Below are 22,139 nucleotides of genomic sequence, written 5' to 3'. Positions count from 1 at the left end.
TTGAGGATCATGTTCTTTAATTTCTCCAGTGCATTTCACACAATTCATCCTGAATTAGTTTGTCAGAAACTCTAAAAGACACAGGAGGCTTTCAGACTCACCTGGATCAATAGCTGCTTGAGAAACAGACCAGTTGGTGAGGCTTACTCTAATTTATTTGCTAACTTGTTTTTTCTAGTTCAAGAACTTCTGCCAGGAGGTCTAAATGGTCCACTATTCACTAAACAACTACATAAAACATCACAATGTTCTTCAGGAATTAATGTCATTTAAAACAAATAATACAGTTTAATTAAATATGTATGTGCTTAATTTATATAATGTAAGTCTAATTCTTTCCCAATTTATTTCAACTCTACTAGAGTTGGAGGTTCGACACACAAGAGGTAAAGTTTTCCTTCACTTCAAGTGAAACCCAACACACGGGACACGAGGGCGACGTCAGGTACGACAAAAGTTTAACACGTTTCAACTTGTGTGCTGCGTCTCTAGCCTGCGTGTTTACAGCTCCAAATTTCACATGCACGAACTTTGCTGGTTTCTTGATCGGAGGAGAACAAGCGACTGTCGCCTCATTGAGCAAATCTCACAGGAAATTAACGCAGCAGGAACAACGTCGCCTCCCGTGTGTCAAGTCCAATGATTGGTCGGCTGTGCAGTTTAACCAATCAAGTGTTAGTTTAGATGCTACATCAAAGCCGAAATGGTTTTCTAACATGTCACTCTGAGTGCATGAATTTAAATATTTGAATTTCATTACTGACATAAATTAATATTCAAGTAAGATTCTTTGTTTAGATTACGTGCCAAAGCCGTAGCTGTTTATGTGGCCATCTAGATTCAAGACTAAACATTAAGTCTGCTTAAATATAATGTCATCAATCAAATCAATGCAGGTTTTTATCTGCTTGCTGCCAAATTGTATCAATTAGCCTCTCCAGTTTCTTGAGAATTATTATGGAGATCAACAAATTGTGCTTATAATCGGGAGTTTATTGCAGATTCTTCTCAAAAATGGACAAAAGCTTTCTTACTTGTTCTAAACAGCTGCCTCAGCTTTCATTGATGTCAGGTTTTAGTATACGATCAATACAGCGAGTAATAAAAAGTCGCATTTACTGTCATAAATAAGCACAAATATTTCCAAATGAGTACCACAAACACTTTGATTTTTATTGAAAAAAAAAATCACAAAAAGAATCACAAAATCGTGGAGGGATTGAAAAGATGTTCAGTATAATTTAATTTTAACAATTTATTGAATATTTTAACAGTTTGTGATCAGGTTTTATCAATACATTCTGGCACAACCGGCCCTTTAAGAGCGTTCATGATCTTGATTTGGTCCAAAATAAGTTTGCCACCCTGGTTTGGATATTCCTCATCTTCTATGTCATTATACAGTCTAAACTGACCTCCACAAGTAGAAAGCGCTCACATACAGTTCATTCTCAGCAATATTCTCCCTTATCAGCATGCTAAATGCCCCCTCACCGACTGGTGAGTCTGTGCCTGGGTTACTGGTGGGGGCTTTCGTCCCCCATGCTCCCGGTATGGGCTGACTGTCGGTGTCGGGGGCTTCAGAAACTGATGTGCCTGGAGGGGCACCGCTGTCAAGTGGGGTGTCTAAGTGGACACCTGTCAGTGCCACCTCCCTAATTATTTCTTGAATTGTTGGGTCTCGTTGGGTCTGCACTGCCAGCCCCCAGCTGTCCTCCTCCAGTTGTCAGTGTGACGGGGATTCTGGCTCTTTTTCCTCTTGCAGCTCAGCGTTAACCTTGTTGGGCTCCAGAACTGCTGCCAATTTACTGCCATATCTGGCATTTTCACTCATCAATTTTTACATCTTTTGAAAAGCTTGAGTATTTTTTCATCCAGGGCTGCTAGGGTAAATAATTCTATAATTTTAAATTAATTCAGGTGAGTAAAACATATATTGTCTGATCTGTTTGTGAATTAAGTTACTTTATTTTTTTGCTGATTTTTACAGCAACCCTCATGCTGCGGTCTTTTCTTCCCTCATTTACAAAATGATCTTGTAAACCTTTGACTCTTTCATGTGGGGCTTGTTAACTGTAAAGATACTACCAAAGCTTATTACACATCTAATTGGTTCTGGGGTCCAAGTCTCTAACAATGTTTTATTGATAACCGTTATATCTTATTGATAAGAAGATGATTTAGAAACATTTTTTTAGGCCCAGCTAAAAGTACACCTCCTCCAAAGTTATATTCTTTAAACTGTCACCTAGAAAATCCTGGTTCAGGGTGGACAGAGGAGTCAGGAGAGCTGCAGACAGAGGAAGTTTTCCACCTTGCAAACCAGTTACAAGTTGTGATGCGTCAGTGGCGACTGAGCCGCCTCGTTTACGAGGACAGTGGGAGTCAGCCCCCGTCTGAGAGCTGCACACAGACCCAACCCTTACACTGAGAAGCTGATGATTCTGCAGTGTCACAGACTCTTTTCATTTGAAAGTCCTGAAAACAATTAGTAGACGGTGTAGCCTACAAGAGTGGTTAATCTGGAGTATAATCTCTGGATTAATAAAGTACTCTTTCATGCTCATGTTCTGTCTTTGTCTTAACAACTCCGATGCTCCCAGATCTTCAATATAATTAGAGTAATTACCCAAGCAATTGGGTAATTATTCCAAAAGTATTAAAGGGGATAAATCCTGTAAAATGCACATTTTCAGTCCTTAAACACATTTTGTTGTGCACTTACAGTGCCAAAAAGTTTAATTCAGTATCCTGGTGATGCTACTTGTTACATACTTTGAACTACTTGTTACATACTTTGAACTACTATGTCACAGTATTTTGGTCAAGGTCATCGACTACTGGCTAACCAACTTTGCACCATTTTTATTTCTCACAGAGATGTTGTAGTCGAAGTATAAGGATGCAGAAGTTACAAGTGGATAAGTCAAAATGTTTGGTTGCTGCATGTATTGACCCACACGACTCATTGCACCATCCAGGAGCATCAGAACTTCTGCTTGGTACCTGATCACATTTCTTTTCCTTAGAAATGTACCGACATCAGTTGAGACATCCCATTACTGCTTCAGTAACCTCTGCCGAAAGACTTATTTTGATAGAGGGGTTGCTTCCTTCCACCTATAGAAATTACGGATACAGCAAAGCTGCAAATAGTAGTAGCAGACTTTGTTTTAAACATTAATTTACTGTGTTGAAATGATGTCCTGGCCTTTGTTTTCATAGCATTTTAGCTCCTAAGGGACATAACTGTGCTGCATGTTTTGAATAGGCATTGCTTTTGCAATTTTTGTCTTGGGGAATACATGAACCGAATGCACTCAGTAACTATGATGACAGCGCTAGCTAAGATGTTAACTATGTTGAGGTCTCGTTTACAAGCTGTATTCGTTCATATAGTTGTACTATATTCTGGTTTGAACATGTCAGGCTGGATGGACACGTTTTCCACTGTTGACATCTGTTAATAAATTTGAGAATAAAACATTTTTGTGCTGCCAATCGAATCTCTGCCATCAAACTACAAAAGTGGCTGAATGGGATGGGAGCGGTCTGTGACCTGGAGGGTCAGATCAGGGGTGGAAGACGGGCATTTAACAAGAAATTCATACCAAAGCATTTCAGTTCCACTTTACATAAACCACAAATGAATGACTTACATGTGAAAAGACAGGATTTAAATACTATGTTCTCTTTAAATGACTGAGAAACTATTCTTGGTCATGTAGGACCTCTTTCAAAATTTTTTATAAAAAGCAGCAATCCATCATGCAGACAGGTGACTGTGCTTTACATTTACAAGTAACCTATAAGGTTCAAGTATGCACTTGGAAAAACATCCAAACTCCACAGAAAAAGGCTGCAGCAGGAATTTAAACCCAGAATCTTCCTGCCATGAAACTGCACTGCCAATGAATAATCTACCATGTTGCCCTCAAGAACAAACCGGTAGATAATCATCGTGCACTAAGTAAAGAGCCCCTGAAAAATACATGTAAGATTTCACTTTAATGAAATGAAAATATTTGTGGCTGTGAATTAGGGGCATCCCTAAAACCAAAGAGTTTTTAATTTCATTAAATTAACTTATTAAACTGATAAACTGAGGATGCAGGGATTTCTTTCAAATAACTGTCTTTCTAATGTGTCTCGAAGGCTAATCAACTCGGAGTTGGATGTCAAAACATTCAGCGCAGCGTGAGCTGAATATTTAAAAAGGCAAATGCATTTTTCACTGCCCCACCAGCAACAACTGCGACTATAAATAACTCAGAGAGGCTGATTGAGTTGTTCATCAGAACCAGTGACTGACAGGCATGTTCTGCATTTCTGTCTCTCTGCAACTCAATTTAGAGATTTGGATTTTCGACATAATTGCTTTACTGCAGTCAGTCGCTGAAGTTTCAGTAATTGAAGGAGCCAGGTAGTAGTCGTGCATTTTAGCAACTTTTCTGTCGTGATACTAGCATTACCGTTCAGCTGAAAATTAGACAGTGTTTAAAGCATGTAAACGTCTGGAAACACTTCATCAAAATGTTTTTCATACTGAGTATTTATAGATCCAGTGTTTTGAATGGAGATGTCAGAAATGACTTGGTGACTGGAATCTCTTCGTTGGCCATTGATAAAATTTGATCTTAAAATGCATCCATATACTCATAGCTAAATGTGAATATGTTGGCCTAACATCAACATGTTTTGCTATAAAATCTGCTACTGCGGAAAAAAGACACCATCCATCCGTCTTGCATACCGGCTTTTCCTTGCAGGGTCCTCCTTCTTTAACATTTGTTATTTATGATATTACAGATGACATCAGCAACTGAATGGATCAAGAAGGAACAGAGATCTCAAACTAGAATGTGTAAAGAATAACCAAAGCTTCATTCAATGTTTCATACATTATTGGCATGTTTTGCTTCAAAGTTGTAATTTTTACGTGTTTGTTTTCTTTTCTTTTCTTTTCTTTTTTTCAAGCTGGCTGTTTCCAGACTGCTGTGTCTGAGGATATTACTGAAAGTTGTGGGAAATTGAGTGGAAGAAAAATATGTGTTAAACGGTTGTGCATGCTGCATCACATGCATATGTCTTCATTCCTTTCTTGTTTGTTTTTGGTGAAATTAATATTTTTTTAAGCCCCAGTCAAACAAGATGATAACTGTGATGTGAAAATCAGTCAGAAGAAGCATGCTGACAAAAGTCTAGACTGAACTACCTTGCTCTTTCAATCAATTATGATTTTTAACATGAGATATTTACAATTTGATTATGTTTTCACAAAGCCTTTAAAATGTTACTGGAATATAGAATTTTATTGCATTTATTATTATCATTCTTGGGCATTATTAAACTGTGCAACTCAAAAACAACTTCTTGCCTTCTTCCAGCTACCAGCCTATATGCGCAATTTGGAGATGTGTGCATTTCTCCCAGTCAAATGCTCTGTTCCACGGAAACCCAGTACATGTTGGTCTTTATGTGTTTAAAGGTGCAGAACCATTTGGTGTGAAGATTACCGTACTTTCTGGACTATAAGGTGTACTTAAAAATGACCTGAGCGTCTTATATACCGTATTTTTCAGATTATAAGCTGCTACTTTTCCCCCACGCTTTGAACCAGGTGGCTTTTCTGTGGATTTTTCTTCAACCACCAGGGGGCTCTTTAGCAGGAAGTGAATCATTGGAAGTCAAATTGGAAATCAAAGAAGAAAGCGCTGATTTTTATTTAGAACAAGCACATGCTAGCAGCAGGCACTGTTTTGAAATGTTTTCAAACTCACACCTGCTCATCATGGAAACAACACGAAGAAGTTCATATGATGCACCTTTTAAATTGAAGGCTATCAACTTGGCAGTACAGATCGAGAACGACGGATATACCAGCGGTTTATAGCCCGGTGTGGCTTATATATGTACATTTCCAGTTAAAAAAAAAAACAAAAAAACTTTGTAGGTGCAACTTATAGTGAGGTGCGCTCTACAGTCCGGAAACTACGGTATTGTTCTGGAGGAAAACAGCCCCCTCTAGTGGATTAATATGGATTGATTCTGGTTGTGGTTACTGACCTTCAAGAGGTTTTGTGTGGTACACGGCTCTGTCATAATGTTTTTGTTACATTACGGCTACCATATCAGGAGAGTAATATGTCCTGTGCTTTGACTGACTGGCTTATCTGTCTTAAAGTCCGATTTGCTTTATACATGAAAACAGATCAAAAGTAGACCATTCATAGACAGTATGCCTTACAACCCGGTGTACCTTATAGTGTGGAAAATACGGTAATGACTGCAGGCGTGGCAGCCAAGCAGCCATTATGCCGTGACGGCCAACATGGCAACCCGTCCTCCAGATCCTCAACTTAATGCCTGGGTCACAATGAGCTGCTTCTATGGCTCATCTGTGGCAACAAACCACCAAAATCTGACAAGCAGAAATAGTAGAAATGGTTCTGGTGGTGATGTGCCGCCAGCTACGCTTCGGCGTAAGTAATGGAGACCATCCAAAAGGTCTGTCCAAGATTCAGAGGAAACCTTTAATATTCTGACTGATTTTTATTGTAATAGCCAAATACTAAAAAAGAATAAGATGGCTACTATCATAATTGATTGAAAGGGCGAGGTAGTTCAGTCTAGACTCTTCTTAGTGGGATTGTTATGGTATTTGTGGAAGTCATAAGTATTCTGTGTATTACTGTTACGTTGAGCTGATGGATATCAGTTTCCATTGTGGATAACACGGTTAAGCAAATAGCCAAGACATTGTAGAAATAAACGTTTTTATTGACAATCAGCATCAATTATTTTAAAAATGATGGGCTTGTTTCTCAACTCCAGTATATTATGATAGTCAGACAGTGTTTTCTCCCAGAATATTAGTAAATCATCTGGATGAACACAACCACAGACAAACTATCTGCCTTCAAACGCAACATCAGTCAGGAAAGATTGTCGCCATAAATTTCCCTTAATGCAATAAAACTGAAATAGAGTCGTATTTGTCATTTTTCCACGCGTTACCTCTGTCTCTTGCGATGCTCCCTTTGTGAGATTAATCAAGCGCAAGTATGATTAACAGTAATTTTCTCTAAACAATCCTCCTGAGCATCTCCAAGCCATTATGACTAAATATGACCTAATGACTCTAAATAAGAGCCTTGATACTGAGATTTTTTGCCATTCATGAGGGAAAACAAAGACACTGAGAAGAACAGAGAAATTACTAGACACTAATGAAGATGTATGTTGCTGACACAATTTATTGTTTGTGTGTGCATTTGCATGCTTTGAGAAAATAGACCTTATTAGGATCTAAACTGCCTCTGAAATAGCCCTGATAAATGCACCAAAAATATATAAATTATACTTGTCAGTTGCAATTTATTCAGCTGATAAAACCTCCATTGTTCCATCATCCACACTGTGCTGCGAATCTACTTGCTATTAGAACATGCTTGCAATTCATAAATTATCTCCAACTGACTGTTGTCACAGAGTGTTTAAATTAAATAAATCAATTACACACAAAAATGTGAGTCCATACTCCGTGTTTTATGTGGTAAAATAATTTTTTATTGTCCCTACTACTGCTTCGACATGTCTGCCTGCAGCTGAAATCTGAAAATATAAAGGTTTTTTTGAGACTTCTGACCTTTGTGTGAAGAACAGCCTGCAGCTAGACTTCATTGTTTCTATGCAGCAAAGTCAAAACTCTGAAGAAACTTCAGCCAAATAAATTGACCTACATCTGAGAGACAGTACAAGAGTCACAGATGACCTCAGCAACAAAATGAATCAAGATTTAGTTACGTAAAAAAGGAACAGAGATGACTGAGTACAGAATAACTAAAGCTTAATTTGTTTCATACATTTTTGGCATGTTTTGCATGAAAATTGTACTCTTTTATTATGTTTTTTCTTAAGTTGATTGTTTCCAAGGATATTGCTGAAAGTTGTGGGAAATTGAGTGGAAGAAAAAAGTATGTTAGAACATGTTACATCACAAGATGATGTATTCATTCCTTTCTTGTTTGTTTTTGGTGAAATTAATAGTGTTTTTTACAAACTGTGGTGTGAAAATCAGCCAGAACAAGAATGTTGACAATTTTATTCAAATGTTTTGGGCAATATACTGGTGGTTTATTTCCATAGGAAGAGCTTCATGGTGGTGGCAACAAAATATTAATTCAATTATTTTAGCCACACACATCTGTTACTGAAAAACATTTGAGAGTGTGTTAACTAGAAAATAAAAGTCCATCTGCTGCCTTGAAAATATGTCAACAAGAAAATCGTTTTGGTTTTAACTCAGAAATTAAAGTTCACAAAGTTTATTTAACAAGAGACAAGTTGTTTAAACATTGTTTTTTAAGTTCATTATTCTTGAATTGTGAGTTTTAACTTAATGCTGTAATTTAAACCAAATAATTATTTCACAATTTGCAAGAACATAACTTTCCTCACGTAGTTAAAGAGCCACGTTTCTCTATTATTTTCACTCACAATGCCAAGTTAAAATACTTATTTCACTTAGAATAATTTAAATTCTTGTTTCGAATTGCATGAACAAAAATTCTGATCTGAAGATGAATTTTATTAAAAATCACAATGAATTCAGCTCAAAAACATTCAGTGTGAACATGACATCATCCTCAAGTTGCATTAAAATAAACATTATTAATAAAACACAAAAGTCAGATCAATGTAACGCACTTCCATCTCAGGATACAAAAACATGCCGCTAAGCATTCTGGGAAATAGTTCCCACTGCTGTCTTTTACTTCTTTCAGGGTTTTTTTTTTTGTGTTAACATAAAAACTCTGCTTTATTCAACTCTTGGAGGTTTCACAAAATTAATAAAAAGTTAACACAAGTTTATCTTTCACAAACTCACAAATTTAGGTTCAAAATCTAAAACTCACAAAATTTATTTGACCTAACCCAGTGTTTCTCAGCCCTGGTCCTCACCGCCCCCCTGCTCAGCATGTTTTAGATGTGCCTCTATTCCAGAACAGCTGATTCAAGTGATTGCATGACCATCAAGTACTGCAGAAGCCTGTTAATCACCCAGAGATACAATTCAGGTGTGTGGCAGAAGGGAAACACCTAAAACATGCAGGACAGGGGGGCTGTGAGGACCAGGGTTGAGAAACACTGACCTAAACAGTAAAAGATAGTAAACACAACTAAATGCGGCTCAAATGTTTTACATCTCAACAATAACATGCATTTAATTTTTGAAAAACAAAAAAGTGATTAAGTAAAGTTTAGATAAGCAAATCTATAAAACACATATTAGACACGTCATGTTTACTGTGAAGCATGACGAAGTCATGAGAAATCCAGGATAGAAAGCAGTTTGATGATTGCAGGTAAAGAGGATATTTTAAAATTTATCAAATACTGTAAATACTGTAAAGTATTAATGCACTCAAATTGCACCATAACACCTCAAATTTTGAAAACAAATGAGTCCCAAATGTGAATATTTCTGGTGCTTGTGCAGCAGGATGCAGCATTAACTCTTTTCTCCGGTCATCTTCTGGTTTTACTCAGTAGAAATTTGGCTCCTTTTTAAAAACTGTCAGAGTTTCTCTTAGGATGTGAAGCTGCAAGGTGGAGATGAATGTTCGGCAACACGAGTTTGTACTTTCAATAAGGCAGTTTTTCCTGCTCTGAGCAGTTTTAACGTGCGTTGAAAAGGCACACTAAAAATGCAAAAGGCATCAGAGTATAAAGAGGAAAAAGTAGGTCTGTGTTGCTGCAACGGCTCTTTAAAATAGGCAGAAAAGCTGATGGGGCAGAAAGGGCTGCACTCTGATCCATATTCATATTTCCATTCATTTAACCGACAACTCTTCACAACTGTTGATTCATTTTGAAGAATCACTCGTTCGCTTTCAGGAGAGAGTGCAGTCGGCTTCTTTTGCATAATTATGCAGTTACTTTGAGGGGTTTTCCTGTAGCTCAGCGAGCGCATTAATCCGTTTTATGAAGAAACACGGAAAAGGTGTGCGTCTCCTCTGTACTCCAGCTCAAGCTTCACAGCCTCCTGTGGATATTCAGTGCATGGGGGGTTGTTTTTCATTAACATTTATTTGTCTGAGTTAAAATGGTTGAAGGAAAAAGAAACATCTTTCTTTATTACTTTTTGATTATACAGGTTCAAAGTGGTAAGCTGAAAAACTGCAAAATCCCCCCTGAGACGTATTCAAACAGCTGAGAGAAACTACTTTATATTCAGAAAACAAAAAGGTTCCCCGTTTACAGTGTAGTCTGTCTGTGAAGCAGGAAGTACCATCCATCCAGCTCCAACACAGGAACCAGACCCAAACCAGAGAGACAGAACACAAACAGACCCAACAGAAAAACCCCTGTGACCCGGTGGTTCTGTTTGTGTTTACCACTTATATACAGCTCTGGAAAAAATTAAGAGAGCAATTTTACAAAGTTGAAGATCTGGCCCACTGTTCAATGGTCACGAATAAAGCCTCAATCGTTTTCATGAATGGAAAGTTGTAACTTTTATAGTTGCAAAGAAAACCAAGAAAAAAAAGCTTGAAATCAGAGAATCTAGTAGATTTTACTGCCTACCACTCTAAAGACGATGCTTACATGTCCAGATACAAGGCAAACAGACTCATTCGGTTGTTCTTTTTCCCCTAATTTGTGATGAATTGTCGTAAATCAAAGCACAGCTGCAGCCTCTTTAAGGAAACAGCAGCAGCAGCGGCAGCAGCAGCAGCCTCTGAGCCTTTTCCTCTGAGCAGATCAATATCACCGTAATGAATTGTACTCAAACACAAGCAGGTATTTTTCATTATTCCAGCTCTGTGTTGCCTTTCGAAAAGCAACAGAGTCTACCGGAAAGCTAATTTTGCGACGCTGATGGGAAGAAAAACCCAACAAAGGACATTTTAAGTGGTGATCGCCACTGATTTGAGTCTCAAACTTGTGGAGGGTGAAAAGAAAAGAGCTGGACAGGCTGACGCATGTGTGTGTGTGATATGTGCGAAATCAGCAGAGTGCCTCCGTGTGTGTGTGTGTGTGTGTGTGTGTGCAGGTGTGTTGCTACAGGTGTGTGTGTGGCTAAGAGAGTAGGGCTCGAGGGGATGTAGCTGCAGATTCTTGCTTCTCTCCATTACTCCCTTGAGAAATCCATTCCAGATGCTGCAGAGCTTCTCTCCTCCTTTCACCATCTTACAACACTTTACACCTAAAATGCATTCACACCTCCTTTTTCACCTCGATTTGGAAAAAGAGAAGCAAAAACAGTCTACAGTATTACAGTATTATTTAATGTTGTATATTAATCCATTATTTATCGTTTTTTCTTAATTTAGTAAACTTCTGCAATTTAGAACAAAAAAGCAGTTAGTGCAGGCATCAGAAATAAACAAACTTGATGCGCATTACTGTGATTACCGGATTAAAAGTGTTAAATGTTTAAAATCAGCCAGATTATAGAAGGTTTACAGCAGGATCTCCATCAAATCTCATGTGACTGTTTGTTTTCTGGATTCTTACATTTACTCCACCAAAGTCAAAACAAAAAGCAAAACCACTGATATGCACAAGATCTCTGGCCACTGCTGAGTCCAAGCAACTGCAACAAAACAATCCACACTTTTGATGCAAATAAATAGCACACCACCAACAGCTCTGCCTGCACAGAGGAATCACATGCACCCTGGAGGCCCAGTGGAGCACCAAGTGGAGCGGCACAAATCCAAATTTTGGCCGTGCTGGTTGTTGTGAGACTGAAGGAGAATGAAACATGCGTCTGTCAGGCTGTTAAAGAAAATCTTACATTGACGTTTCCTGATAGAAAGGGAGAATGTGAGGATTAAAGTGGCTAAGTGGCTGCTCATGGTTTTATAAAACAATTTTATAACAACCTAGTGCAACTATTACAGTCCTACAACATTTATACGCATCCCTGCTGCAACATAAGGATCAAATAGCTAAATCCATCTTATGTCATGCCATGCAGAGACCAGGCAGTGACCCATTCATTTCATTCAGATGTATTGGACAAGTGAGGCAGGATATTAGCTAACAGGGAGTTAGCTGGTGTTGGGTATGCTTGTATTAAACTGATTAGATATATTTTGACAAAAATTAAAACAGCTTCAGTATTATATCCATTAAGAGTTATGGTTCTATCATCTTTTGTATTTGTGAGGAGGATTTCTTTAATTTCTTTAAACCGTCCCAGCAGAAAGGAAACTTTACTGAAACTAAACCTTTGATCACTTCTGTGGCATTTTCAACATGTCTCTTATTGAAGACATTAAACATTTTAGGAGGGTATGGAGTGAAGAATTATCTCCAAAATTTTGTTGTCCTAAAATGTAAAGTTTATTAATTTTTCAGAATGTCTTCTTGCATTTTGATGGAATTACCATTATATTGCTTGAAAATGGTCTCAAATCAATAATATTATCGTTTATCAATAACTTCTGGGACAATTTATCGTCCAAGTAAAATTCGTCATGTTTATCTGCAGAGTATTTTGTATTATATCTGTGAAAAGGGATCCGATGAACAAAGTTTGATCAAGTGATTTCTTCAAGTAAAAAGACGATAACGCTCGAAAAGAAACAAATCCAAAACTATTTTGTGTTATTTTAGTGCATTACAGCAGCCTAATTAAAAAGCCTAATATAAGTAATGAACAAAGTGAGTAAAACCTGAGCTCTCCCTTTAACCATTTCTCAGCGTAGTGATTTTTCAGCACATCCTCGTCCCTGAGCTGGCTAACAAACTGTTCCCAAGCCGACTAAGAAACCGTTACTGTGGCTTAACAGGCAACAAAACAGCTGACACGACGACACTCACGCACACACAGACACAGCACTATATTACCGGTCCACCAGGGAGCTAAACTGCTTACAGGACACACCTAAGTCCTTAATGATCCAAAGTGTGTGTTTGTGTCTGTGCATGCACAAGTTGTTTCTTATATCTGCATTTTCACAGGTTGCATACAGTGTGTCCTTCCGGGCCCCAGAGAATAGCGTAGCTGCATGCAGGTGTTGTGTCTCTTGAGTACCTAACCAATGCATGCATAGGTGAGTTTAGGTGTGTGTGTGTGTGCATGTGTGTGTGTGTGTACAGATCAATAAAGCTATTGCTGCAATAAGCTTGGTAGGCTTTTGTGACAGTATTGGTTGTGTCTCTGGAGAGCAGAGAATGGGTTGTGTAATTTACCTCGACAGCAAAATTCAAGAATGGTTTACTTCCTAAACACACACACACACACACACACACACACACACACACACACACACACGCACACACACACACACTCATGTACAATGTAGCTGCATAATGAAGCAGAGGTTTTGTATTTATCGTAAAGTGACAAAAAGATCCTCAAATTGGGTAAATAAAAGTTCATCAAGTTGAGGAAATAAAAGAAACAGTCCTTAGAAATCATCTATTTCATCTTCCTCTCAAGTCTTTATCATCCTCAGACATTTTTCTTTCAATTTAATTTGACCAGAGCATTTTGGCTCATGGTTAACTGGAACCAGGATTTCTTATGACTTTTTTCCTGCTACTCTTTTATAAGTACCAGATTTCTGAAGTGCACAACTAATTGTCTTGTAGAAAAGTCCTTCCACTTGAGCTGTGGATCTCTGCAGCAGAGTTAAAACGTTCCCCTTGACTACTTCTCTGGTTATTACTCTCCGTGTGGCTGTCTACTTATGTAGCGCTTCCTGGTTCGTCTTCTCCCTTTTCTCTGGGAGAAGTTCAAATCTGGGGATTTTGTTTTATAACCTAATCCTCCTTTAAGCTACTCTATAACCTTCTCTCTGCCCTTTCTTGGTCTCCATGATGTTTTTCGCTCGCTAATATTCTCTAACGAACCTCAGACACCTTCACAGAGCAGCTGGTGTTTATACTGAGATTAAATCACACACAGGTGAATTATTTTATTATTTAATCGCACTGGATTTTATTTAATAGCATCAGAGTAAATGGGGGTAGATGCATTTGCATGTCACCTTACTTCTTTCTATTTGTAAATAGAAAATTAAAAGAAAATGTACAAGATGTAAAGAAACAAGAAAAAAAACTTAAGGCATTTTGAACGTCCTTTTATAAATATAATAGCATAATTATGATCACACTGCAATAAAACGTTTAGTTAAATTCATAGGCGACAACTTCAACTTCTAATTCAGCAGTGGAAATCCAGAAAAATTAGTATTCTTCTTTTCCCTCTGTGTTTTAGTCTGGAAGGCCAAACGTATTCGTCTTATTAAGGAAAGCGATGCCACACACTGATTCTACTGAACATAACTTACTGTCTCCCATAGAAATGAAGTATTTTGACAGCTGTGAAGCCTACAGCTTCTTATTAAAATGCACATTTTATGTTGTCGTGCTCAGTTGTTGCCCTCTCTCTCATTGATGATCATTAACCTGAAAACCATTAGCCTGTAGGCTGTATAACATCTCTGCCAGCTACCATGCGAGTCAGAAAACGGCTGGAAATTAACCTTTTACTGTCAGTCTGAAAAGAGTAAAGTAGACGTGTGTAGCTGTGAGGCTCAGAGCGTAAAAATAATGGCAAAAAAGTAAATATGTATTTTTTAAAAAGTACCGTATTTTCTGACTATAAGCCGCTACTTTTCCCCCAAGCTTTGAACCATGCGGCTCATAGCCGGTGCTGCTTTTCTGTAGATTTTTCTTCAACCACCAGAGGGCGCTTTAGCGGGAAGTGAATCGTTGGAAGTCAAAATTGGAAATAAAAGAAGAAAGTGCTAATTTTCATTTAGAACAAGCACATGCTAGCAGCAGGCATGACGGAGAAATGTTTTCAAACTCACACCCCCTCATCATGGAAACAACATGAAGAAGTTCATATGACGCAGCTTTTAAGTTGAAGGCCATCGATCTGACAGGACAGATTGATAGCCGCTGCACGTAAAGTCACCATGAACGAATCCATGGTTGGAGACGCAGGGCTGTGTCCTTAATAGCAGATTTATTTTCTTGTGGAAAACCGAGAGCAGTGGAGATACCAGTGGCTTATAGCCCCAGTTTCCAGTTTTTTTTTGTTTGTTTTTTTTTAATTGTTGTGGGTGCGGCTTAAAGTGAGATGTGCTCCATAGTCAGGAAAATACGGTATTTATTCCGTTTGAAATATATTCCATTTTCTGCTTTGTCCGGACAAAAATGTCTAGTAAAGACAGCAACCTCTCCAATGTGCCTGCATTATGTTTTCACATTGGACTAGACTGATTTAGACTAAGCTTTTTCCCCTTAATAAATTGAATCATCATCTGAAGTAAATATCATTTTAAGACAAACTATCAACTCGTCCGTAAATGGCAGCAGCTCAAATCCGTGTGACTGTTTACCTGAACAATAGCAATAAAAATGATGAGAGATTTTCAATACTAAAAAAATAAATAAATATCTTCAAATCATAAGAGACATTATCAGAGGGCAGAAACAGTTATGTGAGTTTTTAATCAACTATACAGCCGTAGTCTGTCTGACCAGTTTATGACGCACTAACACAACTCGGCTTATTGATGTTGTTAAATCCTTAGTGTTAAAATCGAGTTTCAGTTCTCTTCCGTTCTTTATTCCCCTTGTTAAATTCAGAGGTGAAACTATGATTCCCTCACTGAAGGGAACAACAGATCTATTTCCCACAATTCTTCTGATACTAAAATGGTCCCTGGTGAGGATGTGTAAAACACCTTAAAATTAATGCATGTTTAATTACTGTCGCATAATCTCACTGAAAACTTTTCCACTTCATAGCAACTAGAACAACCCTTCAGGGCTTTAAAAATCTCCAGTTTCCAGACAGTAGGTAGGAAAGACTGCCAGCTCCTTTGAGAAAATGCTCGGCCTGTTGTTGTTGTAAGGAAAGAGGTGACAAACATGTATGTTTCCACATCGCATCTTTTTAATTTCAGCTGGAATTATGTCTCAATTAAACAACAGATGAAAGGAAAAAACGTTGCTTGTTTTTAGATTGAGTCACAGGAGCTTCACTTGTGACTCAACTCTGGAGTTTTCTCTGACAGAAAGGTGCACAGCAGAAAAACTGTGGTTGTAATCCTGTCAGGCCTCAAGGCTTTCAGCTCTGCACACCCCGAATCAAAATAACTCTTTTTCACACCAGAATGTCACATCTTTAAAGGAAGTCAGAACAGAATACAGACAATTCAATTAGTAATCCAAGACTTCCTGCTTCTCTGAGGAAGTTTATCAAATTTTGACGCAACTCAAGATAGGAAAGACAAGGATAAAGGCCATTCCAGTAAGGCAGATTTGTGCTTATTTTCATTTAAATATGTACTAATTTTAAACAATTTTACTCGACCATATGTCAGTATAAACTTCTCATTTGTAGACATGAAGTCTCCAGCATTTCATTCTAATGGGAAATTAAACAATTATTTTCCTGTGGATGTGGATTTACACATTGTGTTGTTTTTTTCCACATAAAGACATGAGAAGCTTTATGATGTGAAAGTCACTGCATGACTAGGAGTCTTGGAATAACAGGTTTAGTCACAGACCTGTTGCTGAAAATTCTTCTTCACATCAATTTAATAATTTCATGCCCTCAAAATCAGGTTGAGTTCTAATATTAAATACTTAAGGGAAGCCAATCAATGTGATTTCATTCACGTGTTTGTCCTCAGTGACATTCGCTATGAGGTTCTACCTCTCTGAGCAGTTCCAGTCAAATCCTGCAAACGGTGAAGCATGATGGCTGCTCACCATCCCTGCAGGTGCATTTTATGCAGACATCAGAGTTATTACTGAAGAATCAGCACCTGTTATATGCTTATTATTCAAGATTTTTTGTTTTCTGCTTTTTGTGCTGAGCAATTTGCAGTCCAGTGCAAGTCCGGGCCCAGGTGTTTCAGACCGCTGGTGCAGAGACTTGTTTTTGTTTTTTAATTTATTTAAAAAGACCTGTCCAGCAGCCAGCGGGTGACAGGCAACAAAGACTGGATGTAAAATATAGAACAAAGGTCAATATCTAGAAACTTCTAAAGGACAAAAGTGTAAACAGACCTTCAGGTGGATCCTGTGCTTTTTATTTTAGTTTAAGCCACAAACCACATAAAGGAGTGCATAAAGACAGTAAATCATATAATTGCCTTACCTGATAAATTTCACACTTCCTCATAAATGCCTTTTGTTTGGCACAGTGGTCCGGCTGCTGATTCCTCCAGACGTTTGTCATAAACTATCTTCTGTCCTCGTCGTCTTCTTCCCATAATCCTGTTTCAAACAGATCAGTTTTCGTTGAGGAATATGTTTTCCCATATTTTCTTGTAATTGAGTTTATCTCCATCTTTTATAGAGTAGACATGTTTTAGTACGTACCTGGAAAGTATTTTTGTAGAAAACTTTCATTTCTTTAAAGAAACAAACTGAAACATATCAGGTTCAAATTATCTGATGATCTTCAAAGCTGCACATTAACTCCACATTTTATTGCAACAGGTTGTCAGTATGCCAGAAAGTTTTTTTTTTTTGACACACAGGAAAGGTGCAAAATTATTGCAATACAAAGCAGATGCAATTTGGACTTGGGTCTGATGCTATTTTTAAGAAAATAATACAAATGTGAAAACCTCCAGTGCAAACAGAAATGACAGCTTTGCTTTCCCCCCTTATTTTGGGAAGACTAATGATTGCAGGAGGAAAATTAAACCAAGCAGAAAATAATATCGGGGTATTAAGAGGAGAGAAAAATGAGGGCAGAGACTGTGATGGATGGTGAGAGTGTATCTAGGAGAAACAGACTTGAAGAAGCTGACACCTGTGAGAATTCGTATGGAAACTGATAAGCTTGAAAGAACATGCGTTAACATTTGAGTAAAAAATACGGGGGGGAAAAAATCTAGAAATAGACAACTCCCTGCTGGACATGAGAGATGTCTGATGTAACGATAAGAAATACACAGCGACGGGTATCTGATGGCTCGTCCACTCTCTCCTCCTCTCTCCTCTCCTATGTTCGGCGTTTCTTCTTCTTCTTCTCTGTGCATTGTTGTGTTTGTCCTCAGGCTAATCTTAGTCACGGCTGTCTGTTTGCGAGTTAGGACGAATCATCCGAGAAAAGGTCTGGCGGTTTATTAAAGGAAAACCATTTGCTGTCTGTTTGACTCCATTCCCACACACACATATATATGGACACTCCAGTTGGACTATTGTTACTCTGCTCTACTTTTATCAATCATAGTATATAGAACATGTTACTTTTACAAGAAGAGGAGAGAAATAAACATCAGGTTGTCACCATGTGGGTTACTTTCTCATTTTAAAAACATGTTTTTGTTTAAGAGGTATAAATATATATGTTTTAGAGACGCAGATTAACCACACTGTCAGGTGAAATGAACAAGACTGATCGTTATCATCAGTGCAAATTTCCATTAGGAGAAATCTTGGCTCTCATGCAGATGTTGCTTTAGCTAAAGCTGAACTGAACTGCCAAAGTTGACTTAAAAAAAGAAGAAAGTACTTTGCCAAAGTTTTCACACCACTTGATTTTGTCACAAACCTTTTTGGGGTATGTATTAGTTCTGCATATGTAGATATTGACATGTCTCGCCAATCTTTTTAAAGCAAAACAGCTCAAGCCTCATCAAAATGAAGGTTGGAAACAACTAAATCTTTAGCAACAATTCTCCCACAACGTTGTACTTTTATGTGAATCAGTTTGTTGTGCCTCGAACCCTAAAGCTTCACTTGATGCTTCCAAACGGCATTTCGCTTTTCTACATACAGTTTACTGATAAATCACAACATCTACTGACAGGTGGGGTGAAGAAGACTGATCATCATCGTCAATGCAAGGATCTTCAGGGAGACATCTTGGCTCGTGCGCTCGTGTCGATGTTAAGCAGTTAAAATCTCTTAAAGAAACAGATGCGGCTCAAGAAATAGAGCAAAAAGCCGAAGCCAGCAGCCAAACACAGATTTAAGTACGGAGGTTTTTTGATACCAAACATCATCTGGCCATCAAAATTGTCAACTCTTAAGCTTTTAGGGATTCAAGATCATTTGGAAGTTGAATGAGGGTTGTTATAGATTACCAAGGCAGGTGTTGTGTTGTAATGTTATGTATTTATTATAAGACTTTCTTTCAACATGTGAAACGAATTCATGTGTTTGCTGTGTAACGTTGCGCTCGCTGCCTTAGGTCTCAACCAGGAGTGAAAGGTCACAGCTCACCTGGGTTAGCTGTAACAGACACTGAGCTCAGATGTGATTTATTGAAATATGGATTCTAACAAAATCATAAAAATTATTTTATTAAATTCTTAATTTTTTCAGTCCAAGGCTAAAAATCTAGAATAGAAACACAGCAGAAATTATTAGTAGCTTTTGAAAGATTTTTGTGCAGAATAACACATTTTTGGTGCGTTGTTCTTTACAGTGGCTAGCTGCTATTAGCTGGTTAGTTGAGTCATATGTTCTGTGTCCTACAGACTGCTTCATAAATATCCTGCATACAGCCACAGAAAAGTCTTTCTCTGGGATCTTATTATTAGGATGTTGAACCGTAGGAATTGTTTGATGCAAAATTTAAGAGGCTTTAAACTAGAGCTGCACAATATTCAGAGCACATCCAATATGCAATGCTGATGATAAATGCTGCTATGATGATATAATAGGCAAATAATCAAGATTAATATCTTTCTGCTTTGGATTAATTGTAAACATAGACACCAGATAGATATTAGTCTGTGCAGTTAAAAGAAAAAAAATGAAGATATTAAGATTGACAAGTTACATCAGTTTTATTTCCTTAACGAATCGGAACATCTTGATGCCCTGCTAAAATATTTTCTGGTGCAATAAGCAACAGCCTGAAAGCCTGCATCCTACAAAATTAGCTAATCTTTACTGTGATCTAAGCGGTTCTTTGTGGCGCTGTGTTTAGTGAAAGACTGTAGATTTGCTATATGGTGCGGCCTAGTTTGAAAGCATTTTAAACGTTTGTATACCAGCATGGAGAAAGAAACTGTCTTTGTGGTGGCTCGTTTTTGCAAATAAGTGCTGACCTGAAGGGAAATGTTTGTGTCCAGAATGTGTGGGGTCTGCAGCAATGTTAGCTTCCTTCTATATCCTGGATTGAAGAAAGTTCAGTGATGATAATCCTGTCTGTAGACATAATTCTTCCTAGTAATTTAGCTGCAAATAGCTTGGAACAGCTACACTTAATTGTAGGTACGATTAAATTATATTAATTTATTTAACCTTTGTTAAACCAGGAATACCATCTCTATTTTGAGGAAGATGTGGCCACACCACCGCATTATTATAAGTTACAAGATAAAAAGTAGCATATTAAAGTTTGAATCAATGCCAGAGATTACAAAGTACAAGACAATAATACTGTATACGTCTGAAGCTTAGTAGTTGCACTTCTCAGTTGCACAGAAACATCCCAGAAGCTAAACAGCATGAGAAGCAGTGTGTATTGGGTGCTATGAAACCAACCACAACCACCTCAGTCTACACTCTTAATTTTACCATCACACTTTTGTTCTGCTTTATAATTTTGGCACATTGTGAGAGTTTTGTCACAGAAAGTCATTTTACATCTGTGGTGTCAATTATCATGCTATTCATTTGTTCCAAGCCAAGTAAAAAATAAGCCACACAGGAAGGCAGCTGTGAAGTTTATGAATGTGTGACTGCATATTTACAGAGACGGAAATACTGGTTTCAAAACACTAACTTGTTTACAATGCATTTATAAAACTAAACAAGGTCATTTCCTCTCAAAAAACTAACATGTTCATGCAGAGTCAGCCAGAAAAATTGTGCAATATTCCTGCAGGCGGTCTCTGCCCACTTAATGAGCTGGAGTTGAATCTACAACATTCTTCCATCAAATCTTTACTGAGACAATTAGTTCAGTGACACCAACATTCATGTCAACGACTAGTAAACCATCGAGGCCCGTTGAGGTTCTTCCTGATTTATTTCTGCGGCCTGAAGACACTCGAGGTCCAAATCGAATCAACAAATCAGATCAGCTCAGTTTTAATGTGCAATCACAAAGGCAAACTTACTGAAACGAAACCGGTCACGCTAAACGGTTCAATTTTAAGTTTTATCTAATTATTCCACTTCATTTAGCTAAAGTTTCTTTTGGGCTAAATGGTATAAACAATTATCGTGGATAGCCTCCTAAAATGCCTTTCCCAAAACCTTACAGCTACAATTTTTTAACACCAACAATAAAAGTAGCAAGATGAACACCTGCAACCTTCAACTTGTGATTCCTCTCTTTACTTCTCACCTCTCGTCTCTGTTGTTTAACAAGAAAAACAAAGCTTTTCCTGTGACTGACGTTAATCTAATGGTGCTGTGCCTGCAGCATTAACTCGAAAATTTGCTCGCAAAACTTCACTGCACTGCATCCGACTCTTTATCATTCGCTGCGGTCTCTCAGAAGTGGATGTGGTTTTATTACGTCGCTAATTACATCGAGGCCACGGGAAAATTAACATCAAGATGTTGCTGCATTTTGAAATAATGCAAAAAAATAAAATAGGAAACTAGAAAATAGCTGCTTCGTCTGTCAGTAATCCATCTCATGTCTCGCTGTCAATTGCAGTGTGAGATATCAAGTGAAGACGTCCACAAAATCAAAAACATGAATAAAATGAACCTGCATGAAAAAGCAAACTTCTTTCTAAGACATTCATTATTTTGGACTTCGGTCCTGTTGATGCCTTTAAAGCCTGTAGCCACAAATCCACACAATGCTGATTATGCCAGAAGCAGCTGCTTTAATCAAAAGTGGCTTTCTCACACTGCGGCACAAATGCACAACAAAGTTTCTGAGGCAGCGGAGGAAACAGCAAAACTGTGAAATCCTTATTTTAAAGACGGATTAGAGCCTAATGTAATAAAGCAATCAATTCCAAGAGGATTATAACACCTCTGGCATTTCTTCTCTCTTCTGTCCAAACTTGTCCAAATTTTGTTCAAAGGAAATGTTTTATTTTTTGTCTTTTTCGAAGAGCTGTCCATATATGTAGGTTTTTAACAGGCAGGTGTAGTTTCTATTCCATCGTTTTGGAGAAAGACACTAATTCTCACCTGAAAGTAACAGCTTATGCATATTC

The 22,139-nt window shown here is 37.8% G+C and overlaps 1 long non-coding RNA gene across 1 annotated transcript; it reads right to left on the bottom strand.

The window, feature by feature from the left end:
- Positions 1-2,845: 2,845 nt before the first annotated feature.
- Positions 2,846-17,262, bottom strand: LOC107837720 (uncharacterized). The gene is made up of 2 exons (XR_001663762.1): positions 17,147-17,262; positions 2,846-3,120 (listed from the first exon to the last, which is right to left on the bottom strand). It is a non-coding gene; the product is annotated as an uncharacterized LOC107837720 (long non-coding RNA).
- Positions 17,263-22,139: the final 4,877 nt, after the last annotated feature.

The sequence above is a fragment of the Poecilia formosa genome, unplaced genomic scaffold, assembly GCF_000485575.1.
Source record: "Poecilia formosa unplaced genomic scaffold, Poecilia_formosa-5.1.2 Scaffold169, whole genome shotgun sequence".
Taxonomy (NCBI): Eukaryota; Metazoa; Chordata; class Actinopteri; order Cyprinodontiformes; family Poeciliidae; genus Poecilia; species Poecilia formosa.
The sequence above is the reverse complement of the archived record's forward strand: the minus strand, read 5'-3'. Positions and strand labels throughout refer to the sequence as shown.